The sequence below is a fragment of the Pseudorca crassidens genome, chromosome 13, assembly GCF_039906515.1.
Source record: "Pseudorca crassidens isolate mPseCra1 chromosome 13, mPseCra1.hap1, whole genome shotgun sequence".
NCBI lineage: Eukaryota > Metazoa > Chordata > Mammalia > Artiodactyla > Delphinidae > Pseudorca > Pseudorca crassidens.
The window spans coordinates 16,062,675-16,081,009 of record NC_090308.1 but is presented as its reverse complement, the minus strand read 5'-3'; the positions used below and the strand labels follow the sequence as shown (position 1 = coordinate 16,081,009).

The window sequence follows — 18,335 nt, the reverse complement described above, 5'->3', positions numbered from 1 at the left end:
GTAATATTCACTCTAGGAATGTAATGATAAATCAAGTTAAGTCATATTAGTAGGTCACGGGGGCTATGAATATCTTGACGGATATCAAAAAAAAGGGAAATCAACATTTATTTCTAATAAGAATGCTTAGTGAAACAAGAACGAATGAACATAGCCAAGATTTTATATATCTCAGACCGGAAGCCAGCATTTTGTTACTAGAAATGGTAAAATACTAGAATTCCTATTTTAGTATTTAGTGAAATACTAAATTCCTTTTTAAAAGTCATGAATCAAAAAAGGTCTGGCCAGCATTACTGTTACATAATATTGTCTTGGGAATGCTGGCCAATATAATTAGACCAAAAAACAAAACAGGAGGTGTAATTATTGAAAGGGAGGAGGCACATTTATTTGTAGATGACATTTTATATCTGGAAAATCCAAAAGAATCAACTGAAACATTATTTGAGTAATGAGATTTCAATATGATAGTAGTTATAAAATAAAAACAAAAATTAATGGTTTGTCTATAAAAGTGTTTTTCTTGATGTCTTTAAACTGAAAGTCTATCCATATGGGTTAATGAATAGGAATCCTCATTTTTAAATACTTTTTTTTTCTTTTTTTTTGCCTTCTGGCAAAATTTAGTTTAATCTTTTCATCTCTAAGTAAATTGCAATCTCTTTTGAGTAAGACTCTTTCTTTCCATGTTAACTTTTAAAAACTATTTGAAATAAAGTTGTAGCAGTGAATACATTTCGAGTAACTTTAAGGAAATTTCTTTTTCTTTTTCTTTTTAAAATTCCTTGTGGCCTGCGATAATGCTCTATTACTTGGTAATGCCAGGGAAGGTGTAATCTGATCTTTGAACCATATTTGGTAAATAATAATTTTGTGTGGAACCCACTGTTCTATCAGTAAGAGGAAAATTATTGCTCAAATGTAAGGCTTTTCTTTGCCCTTAAAGCATTTCCTGACTTAAAGACCTAGTTAGATCATACATTGATTCCTTTTGTTTTTTAAAAGGCACTGTATCCCAGATCTATAACCTTTTAACCTGTTGACAAACGTATTTTCTCCTTTACTTGGAGGAGGAAGAATTACATGTCTACTTACTTGTTTACCACTAATTCTCTTTATATCCTAAATGTAAACTGTTATATTTTTATTTATCATCAATTCTCAGAACTGAGCGTTCTTACATTTGCTTTGTTCTGAAATCAGTGTTGATGAATCAGTTATATCTCTTAGGATGTGACACAGTTGAGTTATTTAAACCTAAAGCTTGTTACACAGCTGTTGCTTTAGCATTTATTAAAATGAAAGCTTAAGTATACTCATATGTTTAGAACAAAAAAATAATGTTCCATTATGCAGAAAAATGTATTGAATACCTACTGTGTGCCAGGTCATTAGGTGCTAATTCTCATGACAATCCAGTGAGGTGGGGGATGGTATCCCATTTAATAGACCGGAAACTTCTGCAGAGTTTTAGTTTATACTGGAACCAGATTTGAACCTAGATCTTTCTCCACCTGAATATTTTCACCTGCAACATGCCATCACAGAAGGTGGAAAATTGACATTTTTCTTAAAAACTACTTTCATTTTATTTTGCTTTGTTGTGTTTCTAGTTACTAGAAATGCAGGGAGTTAAGTTCTTTGAATCCTTGTCTTCACTACTTTTTTGTCCTGTTACAGTTCTCACAATCTGCCATCATTTGACAGCAGCAGAGGGTTCAGTTTATTTTGACTGCTGTGGGATTGATTCGTTTCTTAGAGAGACTCCTAAGGGTATCAGCTCACCAAACATAAGGACATCATTTCCAGGCCCTAGTAATCTATTTAGTACAACAGTCTAACATTTTTAATAGCCTACCATTTCTGTAACCTTTGTAGTTGCAAGTTTTGTGTGTGTGTGTTTTTTTAAATAATGTGGACCTAACCAAAAAAAAAAAAAAAAAAATCATTGAATCTGTTTTGGTAATGGAAAAAAGAATTTCCAGTGTGGTTAAGAACCACATCTTATGAGCTGTTCTTTGCCTCCCTCTTTAAGAATTACAAAGTATTTTTAAAAATTGGAACTTGAAATTCAGTTCATTGCTTGGATATATATAAAGCATTTCTTAAGAAACCTCTGACAATTGATTGTAGGAATTTAGGGGAACAATTAGAAGATGATTGGAAATAAGATAGCAAAAGAGAAAACTGACCTGAAAATGAGGACTTTACAATTCCAGTTTTACCAATGAAAGTGAATTTATTGTTGTTTTTCTCGTTCTTTTATACTCTGTGGTTCCATATTGGACAGTCTATTGCTAAAAGCCAATAGAGATTTCATAAAGGCTACTGTTTTAGTTTCTAGAGTTAGGAGTTCAGAGTGGAGTTGTGTAGATTAAGACAATGACTGAACTAATGCAAATAGCATCTTCTGGTAACTTGTAATTTAAGAGATTCTTTTCCACTTAAGAATATTTCATGTGAGAGACATTGGGGACTACCTCACTGCTATTAGATCTCAATGTTATCTGGTCACGTTTCTTGTTCTGCCTACCCCTAGTTTACTCTAGTTTCTCTTCTGCTTTCAAGGCTCCAGACCCAGTTCCTGGACCTGCCCTGGAAAAGAAGTATCCAGTAGAGATGAGCTCACTGCAGTTACTTAATTAAAAATTTGTAAGCTGCAAAAATGGCAATGGGCCAATCAAGAACAGCTACCATTTGAATTTTTCTATTTCCAGGTATGCTAAAGTCCATGGTACCAGCCAAGCTTAGCCATGTAACTGCCTTACTATGAAATCTATAATAACCAACACTTTACTTTCAAAACTTGTGGTCATCTTGCTTTAAAGTTTGGTAACATCCCTAACACCTAGATAACATGCAGCTAGTATTGACTTTAATGTACCTTTGCCTGAATATTTCTAATTTAACTTGTTTGCTAGTAGTAGCAAACTAATGCAAAAACCATTTAAGAAAAATAAATTTGACATGCTATTGAGTTAAGCCCTGTAAATCTCCAAAAAGTACTCTGGTCTTCATTGAAAAGTAAACAGTAACCACAAAACTGTCTTCCTTTAAGAGGTTCACATGTGGTACAAGTAGTTTAGAGAATTAAATGAAACCAGTTCTCTGTCCTGAGATCCTCAACTATTCTGCACTACGAATGCCTTCACATAAAGAGTTAATATGGCTTTCAAAAATTGGAAGAAGATTCCTAGATAGAATCAAGTAACGTATTATGTAATACTTTTGCCTGAAGAATTTAATTATATTTTAAATGTACGTATATAACTAGTATTTGCTATGTTTTTACTTGATTGCTCAAAAGAAACCAAAGTCATTAGTAGTTGGAATGTCGTGAAATTTAACAACAAAACTAAAAACTAAGGTTTCTTGCTACCTTAGATTTTAACCGAGAAAAAACCACTTATGAATGGTTAGAGGGCTGAGGTCACTTAGCTTTTAAGGACATTTACTGCTTTTACCAATTTGTATAGATTTAGAAATAATTAATCCATAAAAGGTGACTTTATTTACTAAATGGGTAGATGACCTTACACATCCTTTGATTTTAAAGTTCAATTCAGTTAGGTTAGAGATTACCCAAAATTGAACAGAGGAATTTTATATCCCAGTTGTGATTTTAAAAGATGATTCCAATATTCTAGCTTATGCTTTGTATTCCTTCCTCCAGTGTTAATGCATAATGAATTTAATGTCAGCCAGTCTTGTCAGCATTAGGTCACTGATTATGTGCCACTTCATTTGTTTGGTATGGAAATAATTATATCTCACTGAGTGTTGAATTAGGACTGGAAAGAGTTACTACCAGAGTTACTATAGGGTCATTACCACTGGTAGGTGAATTGAAGGGGAAATTAGAGAGAATTGCTACAGAATTTCAAGTTGTACTGGTTATCACTGGGGCTATGAGTAATGGTGAAAGTTTTCTACATTATTAAATGCAAATTGTGTATAAAACACTGTGCTAGGCACAGTAGGGATGTAAAAATAAATAAAACTTGCTTTCAGTCAGTTTACAAACAAGTGATACAAAAAAAGTATCATAATAGAGATAAGCAATGTACTTGAGAGTGCCAGAGAGAATCAACTTTGTAGAGAAGGTAATATTTCTACAAAACCTTGAAGAGTAGATAGAACTGTTTAGCGAGAGTGACAAGAGTACTCCTAAGTTATGGAAGTCAGAGTATATAATATATGCTGAAAATTGTGAGCACTCCAATGTGCCTACAGAATAGTAGGGTACAGAAAGAACATGATGGGTGATGGAGCTGCGTCACACATGCTTTCAAATGTCTGATGAAGGAGTTTGGATTTAGTCCAGTAGGTAATGAGAATCCATTGCAGGTTTCTTAGCATTGGCACACTTAAGTCAGTGAGGCTTTTGAAAAGCTGACTGCAGTACAGTGAGGCTTTTGAAAAGCTGACTGCAGTACAGTAATTGATAAGGTTAGAGATTAGGCAGTAGGAACACCTATAAAGGACAACACTTATTGTTATGTGATTGGGCATTATGTGTGAAGAGTTTTACCTGCAGTTTCTCATTTAATCCTTACAAGAATGTTGTAAGAAGTAATTGAAATAATACAGGTTAACAGCGTTCATCACAGAGCCCAACCTGTAGTGAGGCTAAACCAGAGTGGTTATGCTATAGGTTCAGAGGAGAGTGCTCTTGTCCACCTTTATGTATGGACGTTTAAATCTCGTCTGTCAAGACTCCTGATGATTGAGCGTTGTTGCAGTTGCTAACTGTATCGGTAACAGTTTCAGCATTGATAACATAGGCTTTGAGTTATTTGAAAGTACATTGAGTTGGCTCAGTTCAGGTACTTGCAAATAAATTCTTTCTATTCTGCTCTTACTCTCCTACCCACATATCAGAATACAAGTAGTGTTATGGGGAAATATGTAGGAAATAACTTTATAGGGAAAATATTCTGCTTTAAGCTCAATTGTTTATGCTTAATTATACAAGTAATACATGAATATATATCCTTATAAAAAATTCAGACATAACAGAGATGACTAAATCTCCTTGGTCCATCTTCCATCCATGTGTCCCTTTACCCAGCCGGCTCTCATTAGTGTTACCCTTTCAGAGCATTTCCTGTGCATTCATATAAAAATAATCTGTCTAAAAATTTTTTTGTATCCTTTTTTTTTTTTAACACAAAGAGTATCATTATACATGGGTTTTGCATCTTTTTTCATTCAGTAATGTCTTATAGGTCTTTGCATATAATTACTTGGATATCTTACTCCACTTAAAAAAAAGTTGTATGATGTTCTTTAGTATTGCTATACAGTAATTTATTTATTCATTCCTCAATGGTCATTCAGGTTGTTCTTTTAGTAATATACACTCCAGTGACATCCTTATGTGCTCCTCTTTAAACACATGTGTTTGTCCATAGGTTAGATACTTTATATTGTTATAGATAGAGCTCTGGTACTTAATGATCAGCAACAAATTTCATTTACAACTGATTGCGCTAGCACTGGGTAGTGACACCACAGTTGAGAACTGCTGGCCTAGAATACTGTTCTGCTACTGACTTAGTTGGAACTGTAGATATATCTCTTAATACGTCTTTCCATGATTCTCTTCAGTTAAAAAGAAAAAAAAAGTGGTTTACCTGTTGTCTTCTCTGCTTCGCATGTGGGGAGGATGAAGTAAGATAACAAATATATGCTATAAGAAGTCCAATATAAATCTGAATTCTACTAATTTATAATCTCAGAAGCAGGGACCATATTTTATTCATCTTTGCATGTTTAGAACACATTACCAGGCTTATAGTGGGCAATGTTTGTGGAATGGATCCCAGATATCAAGGTGAACCAAAAAGTAGATCATATTTATGAGGAAGTTCCAGGCCACTATAATTTTCTTAGCTCTTTTACATTATCTAGAATCTGTACATTTTTCACTGAAAACTTTCTACCTTTTTAGCCTTATCTCACTTACCCTTCTACACTACAGCTATAATTCTTCAAATTTATTCTTTCATGGTCTTTCCCGCAACACAAACAGTAGTCAGTGATATCCTGCAAGACTTTTATGATTCATCTGTAGTGGCTAAGTTCAAGCACTACATTCTTTGTGAAGTTTCTCCTGCCTCTCCTTAATTCCTAAGTTTTAGACACTTCCTCCTGATCTCCACTGCAGCTTATACACTGCTAAATGGCACAGAGTGAATGTTGCTGAATGAATGCATGCCCACCTCTGGGACTTGGTGGAATGTCACAGAACCAGGCAGGGCTTGGAACTTCAGAGATAAATTATCTGAATCTGGAAAGTGAGAGGCATGTTGTTCTTGCTGACTTGTGGGATTCAGCACATATGGTGCAGAGGAAAGCAATTAAGATCATCTATGATATGCCTGTGCCTACCCTACTTCTTCAGCCTCTTCCTTTATCACACTTTTTCACTGTTAGTCTCACTCCCTGCACTTCAACATTAACCAGCTTCTTGTGGTTTTCCAAACTTGCCATGCATTTAAAGTCTTTTCCCAGACAACTACTTATGTTTGAAATATTCTTTCCCTCTTGCCTGACAATCTAGCGAACACATTTTTATCTTCCAAGACCCAGCTTAGGTGTTGCCTTCTTTATTTTATTTTTTTTAAATTATAATCTTGTGATCGTTTTGTTTTTCATGTCATCATTCTTTTTTTTGAATTTTATTTATTTTTTTATATAGCAGGTTCTTATTAGTTATCCATTTTATACATATAAGTGTATATATGTCAATCCCAATCTCCCAATTCATCCCACCACCACCATCCTCCCCACTACTTTCCCCCCTTGGTGTCCATACATTTGTGTCTCTATTTCTGCCCTGCAAACCGGTTCATCTGTACCATATTTCTAGGTTCCACATATATGCATTAGTATGCGATATTTTTTTTTTCTCTTTCTGACTTACTTCACTCTGTATGACAGTCTCTAGGTCCATCCACGTCTCTACAAATGACACAGTTTCGTTCCTTTTTATGGCTGAGTAATATTCCATTGTATATATGCACCACATCTTCTTTATCCAGTCGTCTGTCAACGGGCATTTAGGTTGCTTCCATGTCCTGGCTATTGTAAATAGTGCTGCAGTGGACATAGGGGTGCAAGTGTCTTTCTGAATTATGGTTTTCTCTAGATATATGCCCAGTAGTGGGATTGCTGGGTCATATGGTAGTTCTATTTTTAGTTTTTTAAGGAACCTCCATAGTGTTCTCCATAGTGGCTGTATCAATTTACATTCCCACCAACAGTGCAAGGGGGTTCCCTTTTCTCCACACCCTCTCCAGCATTTGTTGTTTCTGGATTTTCTGATGATGCCCATTCTAACTGGTATGAGATGATACCTCATTGTAGTTTTGATTTCCATTTCTCTAATAATTAGTGATGTTGAGCACCTTTTCATGTGCTTCTTGGCCGTCTGTATGTCTTCTTTGGAGAAATGTCTATTTAGGTCTTTTACCCATTTTTTGATTGGTTTGTTTGTTTTTTTTTTTAATATTGAGCTGCATGAGCTGTTTATATATTTTGGAGATTAACCCTTTGTTGATTCATTTGCAAATATTTTCTCGCATTCTGAGGGTTGTCAATTCGTCTTGTTTATGGTTTCCTTGGCTGTGCAAAAGCTTTTAAGTATCAATAGGTCCCGTTTGTTTATTTTCGTTTTTATTTCCATTACTCTATGAGGTGGATCAAAAAAGATCTTGCTGTGATTTATGTCAAAGAGTGTTCTTCCTATGTTTTCCTCTAAGAGTTTTATAGTGTCCGGTCTTACATTTAGGTCTCTAATCCATTTGGAGTTTATTTTTGTGTATGGTGTTAGGGAGTGTTCTAATTTCGTTCTTTTACATGTAGCTGTCCAGTTTTCCCAGCACCACTTATTGAAGAGACTGTCTTTTCTCCATTGTATATCCTTGCCTCCTTTATCATAGATTAGTTGACCATAGGTGTGTGGGTTTATATCTGGGCTTTCTATCCTGTTCCATTGATCTGTATTTCTGTTTTTGTGCCACTACCATGTTGTCTTAATTACTGTAGCTTTGTAGTATAGTCTGAAGTCAGGGAGTCAGATTCCTCCAGCTCCATTTTTTTCCCTCAAGACTGCTTTGGCTATTCAGGGTCTTTTGTGTCTCCATACAAATTTTAAGATTTTTTGTTCTAGTTCCGTAAAAAATGCCATTGGTAATTTGATAGGGATTGCATTGAATCTGTAGATTGCTTTGGGTAGTAGAGTCATTTTCACAATGTTGATTCTTCCAATGCATGAACATGGTATATCTCTCCATCTGTTGGTATCATCTTTAATTTCTTTCAGCAGTCTTATAGTTTTCTTTTGTCTTTTGTCTCCTTAGGTAGGTTTATTCCTAGGTATTTTATTCTTTTTGTTGCAATAGTAAATGGGAGTGTTTCCTTAATTTCTCTTTCAGATTTTTCATCATTTGTGTATAGGAATGCGAGAGACTTCTGTGCGTTAGTTTTGTATCCTGCAACTTTACCAAATTCATTGTTTAGCTCTAGTAGTTTTCTGGTGGCATATTTAGGATTCTCTGTGTATAGTATCATGTCATCTGAAAACAGTGACAGTTTTACTTCTTCTTTTCCAATTTTTATTCCTTTTTTTCCTTTTCCTTCTCTGATTGCTGTGACTCGGACTTCCAAAACTATGTTGAATAATAGTGGCAAGAGTGGACATCCTTGTCTTCTTCCTGATCTTAGAGGAAATGCTTTCAGTTTTTCACCAGTGAGAATGATGTTTGTGGTGGGTTTGTTATGTATGGCCTTTATTATGTTGAGGTAGGATCCCTCTATGCCCACTTCCTGGAGAGGATTTTTTTTTTTTTTTTTTTGCCATACTTGGGCCTCTCACTGTTGTGGCCTCTCCCATTGCATAACACAGGCTCCAGACGTGCAGGCTTAGTGACCATGGCTCATGGGCCTAGCCGCTGCACGGCATGTGGGATCTTCCCAGACCGGGGCACGAACCCGTGTCCCCTGCATCGGCAGGCAGACTCTCAACTACTGCGCCACCAGGGAAGCCCATCTGGAGAGTTTTTGTCATACGTGGGTGTTGAATTTTGTCAGAAGCTTTTTCTGCATCTATGGAGATGATTATATGGTTTTTATTGTTCAGTTTCTTAATATGGTGTATCACATTGATTGATTTGCATGTATTGAAGAACCCTTGCATCCCTGGTATTAAGTCCCACTTGACCATGGTGTATGATCGTTTTAATGTGTTGTTGGATTCTGTTTGCTAGTATTTTGTTGAGGATTTTTGCATCTATATTCATCAGTGATACTGTTCTGTAATTTTCTTTTTTTGTAGTATCTTTGTCTGGTTTTGGTATCAGGGTGATGGTGGCCTCGTAGAATGAGTTTGGGAGTGTTCCTCCCTCTGCTATATTTTGGAAGTGTTTGAGAAGGATAGGTGTTAGCTCTTCTCTAAATGTTTGATAGAATTTGCTTGTGAAGCCATCTGGTCCTGGGCTTTTGTTTGTTGGAAGATTTTTAATCACAGTCTCAATTTCAGTGCTTGTGATTGGTCTGTTTATATTTTCTATTTCTTCCTGGTTCAGTCTCGGAAGGTTGTGCTTTTCTAAGAATTTGTCCATTTCTTCCAGGTTGTCCATTTTATTGGCATTTAGTTGCTTGTAGTAATCTCTCATGATCCTTTGTATTCCTGCAGTGTCAGTTGTTACTTATCCTGTTTCATTTCTAATTCTATTGATTTGAGTCATCTCCCTCTTTTTCTTGATGAGTCTGGCTAATGGTTTATCAATTTTGTTTATCTTCTCAAAGAACCAGCTTTTAGTTTTATTGATCTTTGCTATTATTTTCTTTGTTTCTATTTCATTTATTTCTGCTCTGATCTTTATGATTTCTTTCCTTCTGCTAACTTTAGGTTTTGTTTTTTCTTCTTTCTCTAGTTCCTTTAGGTGTAAAGTTAGGTTGTTTATTTGAGATTTTTCTTGTTTCTTGAGGTAGGCTTATATTGCTATAAACTTTCCTCTTAGAACTGCTTTTGCTGCATCCCATAGGTTTTGGATCATATTGTTTTTGTTGTCATTTGTCTCTAGGTAGTTTTTGATTTCCTCTTTGATTTCTTCAGTGATTTCTTGGTTATTTAATAACATATTGTTTAGCCTCCATGTGATTATGTTTTTTCGGGTTTTTTTCCCTGTGATTGATTTCTAATCTCATAGTGTTGTGGTCAGAAAAGATGCTTGATATGATTTCAACTTTCTTAAATTTACTGAGGTTTGATCTGTGACCCAAGACGTGATCTATCCTGGAGAATGTTCCTTGTGCACTTGAGAAGAAAGTGTAATCTGCTGTTTTTGGACAGAATGTCCTATAAATGTCAGTTAAATCTAGCTAGTCTGTTGTGTCATTGAAAGCTTGTGTTTCCTTATTAATTTTCTGTTTGGCTGATCTGTCCATTGGTGTAAATGAGGTGTTAAAAGTCCCCCACTATTATTGTGTTACTGTTGATTTCCTCTTTCATAGCTCTTAGCAGTTGCCTTATGTATTGAGGTGCTCCTATGTTGGGTGCATATATATTTATAATTGTTATATCTTCTTTTTGGATTGATCCCTTGATCATTATGTATTGTCCTCTCTTGTCTCTTGTAATATTCTTTATTTTAAAGTCTATTTATCTGATACGAGTATTGCTACTCCAGCTTTCTTTTGATTTCCATTTGCATGGAATATCTTTTTCCATCCCCTCACTTTCAGTCTATATATGTCCCTAGGTCTGAAGTGGTTCTCTTGTAGACAGCATATATATGGGTCTTGTTTTTGTATCCATTCAGCAAGCCTGTGTCTTTTGGTTGGAGCACTTAATCCATTCATGTTTAAGGTGATTATCGATATCTATGTTCCTATTACCATTTTCTTAATTGTTATGGGTTTGTTTTTGTAGGTCCTTTACTTCTCTTGTGTTTCCCACTTAGAGAAGTTCCTTTAGCATTTGTTGTAGAGCTGGTTTGGTGGTGCTGAATTCTCTTAGCTTTTGCTTGTCTGTAAAGCTTTTGATTTCTCCGTTGAATCTGAATGAGATCCTTGCTGAGTAGAGTAATCTTGGTTGTAGGTTCTTCCCTTTCATCACTTTAAATATATGATGCCACTCCCTTCTGGCTTGTGGAGTTTCTGCTGAGGAATCAGCTGTTAACTTTATGGGAGTTCCCTTGTATGTTATTTGTCATTTTTCCCTTGTTGCTTTCAATAATTTTTCTTTGTCTTTAATTTTTGTCAATTTGATTGCTACGTGTCTCGGTGTGTTTCTCCTTGGGTTTATCCTGCCTGGGACTCTCTGCGCTTCCTGGACTTGGGTGGCTATTTCCTTTCCCATGTTAGGGATGTTTTCAACTATAATCTCTTCAAATATTTTCTCAGGTCCTTTCTCTCTCTCTTCTCCTTCTGGGACCCCTATAATGTGAATGTTTTTGTGTTTAATGTTGTCCCAGAGGTCTCTTTGGCTGTCTTCATTTCTTTTCATTCTTTTTTCTTTATTCTGTTCCATGGCAGTGAATTCCACCATTCTGTCTTCCAGGTCACTTATCCGTTCTTCTGCCTCAGTTATTCTGCTATTGATTCCTTCTAGTGTATTTTTCATTTCAGTTATTGTATTGTTCATCTCTGTTTGTTTGTTCTTTAATTCTTCTAGGTGTTTGTTCTTTAATTCTTCTAGGTCTTTGTTAAACATTTCTTGCATCTTCTCCATCTTTGCCTCCATTCTTTTTCCGAGGTCCTGGATCATCTTCACTATCATTATTCTGAATTCTTTTTCCAGAAGGTTGCCTATCTCCACTTCATTTAGTTGTTTTTCTGGGGTTTTATCTTGTTCCTTCATCTGGTACATAGCCCTCTGCCTTTTCATCTTGTCCATCTTTCTGTGAAGGTGGTTTTTGTTCCACAGGCTGCAGGATTGTAGTTCTTGCTTCCGCTGTCTCAGTGTTGCCTTCTTTAATTAATCGTTTCCATAAACCCTCCACTTCCCTCAGAATTGATGGGTCCCTTCTTTGTTTCCCATGTATACTGCAGCACAACTCAGTTACAGTTCAGTTATTATATTTACTTGTTGATGTATTGTCTTCCCCTACTAAAATGTAAATTTCTTGAGTGGAGGCAACTGTGCTTTTATTAATTTTAATATTTTCAGCACCCATTATCATATAGAGTGACTAGTAGACACTCAACAAATGTTTATTGAGTAAGCAAAATATGTATACTATATAGTACATATGCAAATATAATATATAACAGTAATATATTAGAAAATGTGTCATTTCATAAATCAAAATATGAAGTAGATGATCACTTTCATATATTTTTGCAGTTCATATTTTCTTATTATGAAAGTCTCTAGATTTATGGATAAGCATTGTATAATGAGATTTCTGGTTCTTTATTCAACTATATTATACAATTAAAAATATTGAGTATTCTCTAAGGGTATCTATAATTGTTTGGAGAATTGTGAAATAGATTTATATGTAATAAATCTGCTGAGATAGAAGTTTCTGTACAGTTTTGAGATTATTCTTGACCATCTAATATAAAATTCATTCCCCATAACTATAACAAGATTAACAGCCATCTTTTCAACAGTTTTGTAGTGTTAGATTTGAAAGACTGGCACATAACTTAACAAAAAACAAAATTACTTTATTTTAGAGAGTTGATTCAATTTAATATTGTTTCACTGTTTTAACCACTCATTTTAAATACACTGTAATTTCTTTTGAAGATTCTGAATACTGTTATAGTAATGAAATCTTTCTTTTAAATGTTTTCCTTTGCACATAGATCCTTATGTACTTTCTCCATTAGCAGGCTTAGCAGTCTCATGATTCACCACAGTTGTCAATTACCAATCAAGTGTATGTATATGATTTTAAAATTACTGATATAACTTTTTGTTAGTTATTAAAGGTTTTGGAGATCAAGAATAACTGTCCATTTATACTGTGTCTAACTCATGAAGTTAATCATCACACTCTCAGTGCCGTAACACACACACATACCTAGCATCTGGCCAGCAGTCTACACTGGGGAGAAGTCAGCTAAGGGCCATGACAGTAGAAAGAAGATGGGCAAAGTTAGATGAGATGAACAGAAAAAACAGGGGTCAAGGAAGGGGTTGAAACTACATGGAGATGGTGAAACTTCTTATAACTTTCTCTGAATCTTCATCTTAAAATGCCATTCTAGATTAATATTTTAACCACATTATTATAATTTTTACATGTCACTGAGACTGTTAGTTCATTCCAAATGTTTATGGTTGATGTAAGATGTAAACTGGTTCTTTCAAGTGCTTTCATTTCTTTTTCTCCTCTTTTTTTCCCTTTTACCCATAAATAGGAGCTTATTATCATATCACATATTTATATCATGTTTTCTTTTAAAGATATTTGCATACAGGATGCATTATCCAAAAATTACATGAAAAGGGGCTCACTCAGAAGTAACTTTGTTTCCATCTTAAAGCCCTAATGTATTGAAAGATAATAATGGGGTATGAATTGGAAAATACACACAAGGTAGTTAGTTATATAATATGTTTTGATGGATTATAACCATTCTGCCTTAGATTTATTGCACTTTTCTTGATCCTTAGAAAATGGTAGCACTCACCACAAAACCACAATACATAAATTGCCAAGTGTGGCTGACTTGCACATTCCTTTTAGAGGAACTTATAACTGGTAAGCCTTTTAACCATAAGAAATGGTCAACATTCAATGAACTTGAGGCAGTGTATTAAATGAGAAAATTGGGAAATTTTTTTTTAAGAGGAGGTAATGTGGATCATTATGTTACTTCAGTTATTAATATTTACTGTTTTTCTTTAGAAAATAAATTACTGTAGGCTTATAAAGTTGAGAAATACATTTTCTGGTAACATAATCCTTTGTTCCCTTTAATCTTTTAACTAACACTAAATCTGAACATGATAGGTAAAGTAAGTAGCATTTAGGTGACTAACTTGGTGTGTTTCTGTTATTTTATTTTTGCAAATATCTATGTAAAATGATTCAGTATTACAGCTGTTTTATGCTAAAGTTTATGCTACAGGTGAATTATACTTACCCTGTTTTTAATTGTAGATGATGATAGTATTTGAATTTTAGATTTTTAATTGCCATAGCTATAATTCTTACATTTTAAATGTTAGGAAAATAACTTGATATTATAGAATTTGGGGGGCAGTGAGTTTGCTTTGCCTTAATAAAGATGTAATATCATGCTCCAAGAAATACAGTTCTAAAAATTTGCTGTTGAAGTTAATTTTGAGATTTTTCATTATTCAATTAATGGCATTTGTAAATTCTTTTAAAGTTAATCAGATGTGAAGTGCATCAACGATTACCTACTTGGCATTTGATGAGATACTTACATATTACACCAATAATGAAAAAGGTATTTTAAATAGTGTATATAATTAGGAAGGTAATACTTTTTTTTTAAGTTTAATTCTGAAATCTTCATTGAGGCCAAAAAGTTTCAAAACTTGCTTTAACTTTAAAAAAGTTATAGCTAACTCACTGCACAGTCTGATCCTGTCAGCCAGTCCACAGAGAGACACAAGTTAAAATTAGTAATAAGAAACTGTTAACATCATATTGACAACCAAATATGTAAGTTGAAACATTCTACCTTCCAATTAGGCATCCTGGGGAGTTGAGTAACCGTTGTTGAGGTCAGGGGCTTTGCAGTACAAACAGTTCTGTTAAAATTTGACATATGTGTTCCTAAAAAACACCATACTATGGAAAATAATACAGTCAAAAAATAAAAAAACAAAACCCTACAAGACTTACGGGAAACATGGAATTGGGGTACAACACTCAAAATGTCATCAGTGAACATTTAGAAAGATAGGAACCTTAAAAAACATGATAGTATAGTTTTACACATGTTAAGTGGCTAAGAAATATGTAAATACTTGTACAATATTTATACAAATAAATATTGTATTTTGCTTTTAAACCCTCCTGAAGTTTGCCTTGTAAAAGAAGTTTCCACATAGTTGTGGAAGCTTGCTATTGTGAAGTGGTTGAAGAAGGGTTTTCTGAAATCACAAGGGAAGTTGAACACAAGTTGTGGATGGGTGTGACTGATTCCACGAAGATGCAGTGAGCTGAGGTAGCTGGCAGATGGTTGAGGTGTGTTCACATTCACATTTTGTGTATTCACATGCAGCTTGTTTCAGCTGAGTATGGTTTTCTGCATTCACCTAGTGTTTCTGGCAGATAAAATCACAGCAAAATTCATTTAGTGTTCAAATTGTTCCCTAACATATCAATTGCATTGAAACAAATTTACAGTTTCAAAACAAGTATTACAGCAGCACGGACATAGCCAGGGGTAAGGCAGACACTTTAGTTTGGAGGGATAGCTACCATTTTTTATAGTAGTCTTTAATCTAGATGTATTCTGATCTGTATTTAGAGATTTATTGCAGCAATATTTTTTGAACATCTACTACTTGCCTTACACTTTCTAAGTGTTTAGGGTACAGCAGCAGTGAACAAGGTAGTCTCTCCACTTTGAAACTAACATTACTTGTGTAAAAATTTCTGTTTGTTGTCAAGGGTTAGTTTTAGGAGGTAAAATTGGATAGATGAATGGAAGAGGAAGTCTGGTAAAAGGAGTCTACTGGGCAGCAAGGCTTTTCTCTTACCTCTTAAATATATATACTTTTATAAGACAATTTCCTAGGGTTCTATCCAACTCAAGATTTCATTGTTTATAGAAAAAATTATCGTCTCTGGAAGTCACTGTGGAAATCAGAGTTAAATTTTAGGATGGTATATATGGTTAAAGTGGAAAGACCTTCTTGTCCACAAGCTAAAGGAGAATCCTAATGCAGTTGAGAAATGAACTTTAGTTTTATATATTTCTTCCTATTTCTCTGTGATATTTCAACATGAACTGTATTTTTTTTTGTTATAATAATTAAATTTGTTCCAGCAAAACTCAACCATGTACAAACTGGGCAAAGATAAAATATGTATACCAGTTTACATAATAATACTAAACCGTTAGTGTTAACTCAAGATCTTCTATGATAAAGGCCACTGTACACTTGCAGCCTTCATTGGCCTTTCTCGTCTTCTCTTGTAGATACTCACCACCCCAAACTCCTTCTTCATAATTCCCTTTCCTCCTGTCCCTCCTTCTTTTAGCCAGACAGGTGACTGACTCATTGTCTCCAGAACCTGCCCAGTATTTGGTTGCCTTGCTTCATACTTTAACCTTATTTAAGTACCCATGATTCAAGACCCTCCCACACCTTCCCTCAGCCCAGAGAGCCCTTTAAACACCTATAGCACAGTTTATATCACTTATCTGGCACTTATATGCAACCTAATATTTGGTTTTCAGGTAGCTTTATCTGAGTTACCTAATTAAAACAAATTATTTGTCCCATATACATGGGAAAGGAAGGCCTCAAAGGCTCAGTCAACTCCTTCAATATTCTGCAGCCAGAGTGGCCTGCAGCTGTGTTTGCTAAGGTTTTGTTCCTTTGTACTTTGTGGAAATTCATGATATTTAGAATAAATAATTATTACTACTAGTGTTTGTAGTTTTTGCTACAGGCCAGGCAAGTGTAATACCATTAATTTTCACTGTTTTATCACTAATCCTGTAAATTCTTGGAGTTTCCTTCATTTTACAAGGAAGAAATGATAGTGTTAATGGCTACCATTTACATAAGCTATTTTATTTACTTGTTTGCTTGCTCTGTGTTCCTTTTTATTATCTTATGTGTATTACTCAAAATCATGTGAGGTAGCTACTCTGTCATCACCATTTTGTAGGTGAAGAAACTGAGACACAGAGGAGTTTAATGATTTGCCCAAGAAGACACTGCAAGTAAGTGACAGATTAAATTTCATAAATAAATGAGCACAAATTATAGAATCCTAGAATTTATACTTAACCAGCCATTTAATTGTCTCATCTTATTAAATGAAACAGTGCCCACTAATGTAGAAATTGAGGGTGAAATATTTAGCAGTGTTATTTCTGTTTTTAACTATTAATATGTTCTTTTGCCAGAAAATTTTAGAAACAGATGGTTAGAGTATTGTTTCTTGAAATTCTGCTTAGGAAAGTTTTAAGCTTATCTGAGAGTTACATTTAATTTATTCATTGATTTCTTTTTTTTAATAAGACTTTAATAATAAAGGCCAACACTTTGTCAAGTTTAAATTACATAAATCTAAGTAGTTTATATAAGATACATTACCAGTTACTCCGTTTTTATTTATCTTTTTATAAATTAATTAATTTATTATTTATTTATGGCTGCATTGGGTCTTCGTTGCTGCACGCAGGCTTTCTCTAGTTGTGGTGAGTGGGGGCTACTCTTTGTTGTGGTGCACGGGCTTCTCACTGTGGTGGCTTCTCTTGTTGCAGAGCACAGGCTCTAGGCACACGGGTTTCAGTAGTTGTGCTCACAGGCTCTAGAGCACAGGCTCAGTAGTTGTGGCGCACAGGCTTAGTTGCTCCGTGGCACGTGGGATCTTTCTGGTCTAGGGATCGAACCCATATACCCTGCATTGTCAGATGGATTTTTTTTTTTTTTTTTTTTTTGCGGTACGCGGGCCTCTCACTGCCCTGGCCTCTCCCGTTGCGGAGCATGGGCTCCGGACGCGCAGGCTCAGCGGCCATGGCTCACAGGCCTAGCCGCTCCGTGGCATGTGGGATCTTCCCAGACCGGGGCACGAACCCGTGTCCCCTGCATCAGCAGATGGACTCTCAACCACTGTGCCACCAGGGAAGCCCTGTCAGATGGATTCTTAACCACTGCACCACCAGGGAAGTCCACTCCTTTTTTCTTAAAAGTTAGATCTCTGGGAATTTTGCTTTCCTCCATCATTTATTTTGTATGGTACCTCCTGGCCAGGAGCAGTCAACTTTAATCTTTTACATATCGGTATAGTCATAGTTTGGGGGTTTTGTTTGTTTTTTAATCTCTTGTCAAGGTTTGTTTAAAAGTAATACATCTCATCTAAATCTATAATTTCAATAGCAGAATAGTAGTGTTTACCCCTATCCCCTCCCCTCTCACTTCTCCCCATTTATCCTGGGGTTAGAATTGCGAGAGCTTTGCTGTTTTCTTGGACTTGATGGAAAGCCAGCTTTTGGTCACATATGGTTAATATTCTACAGTTTTTTCATTAACAACACACACACTTTTCTTCCCAAAATGCTAGTAGGGGAAGGACCTTGGCAATATAATCCACCCCTCATAATAGATTAAGTGTAGGCTAACAGTATTTACAGGAAAAAGTAATATA

At 35.1% G+C, this 18,335-nt stretch overlaps 1 protein-coding gene across 4 annotated transcripts in view; it reads left to right on the top strand.

The window, feature by feature from the left end:
• TAB2 (TGF-beta activated kinase 1 (MAP3K7) binding protein 2) overlaps positions 1–18,335 on the top strand; it is an 86,701-nt gene that overhangs the window by 22,477 nt on the left and 45,889 nt on the right. The window contains exons 2-3 of one of the 4 annotated variants that reach the window (XM_067701808.1): positions 2,572–2,720; positions 16,851–16,905. The exons of 2 other annotated variants lie outside the window; for them this stretch is intronic. The gene's annotated coding sequence lies outside the window, so the exon portion shown is untranslated. The remainder of the gene's footprint in view (positions 1–2,571; positions 2,721–16,850; positions 16,906–18,335) is intronic. One more of the 4 variants, XM_067701805.1, reaches the window with a different exon arrangement.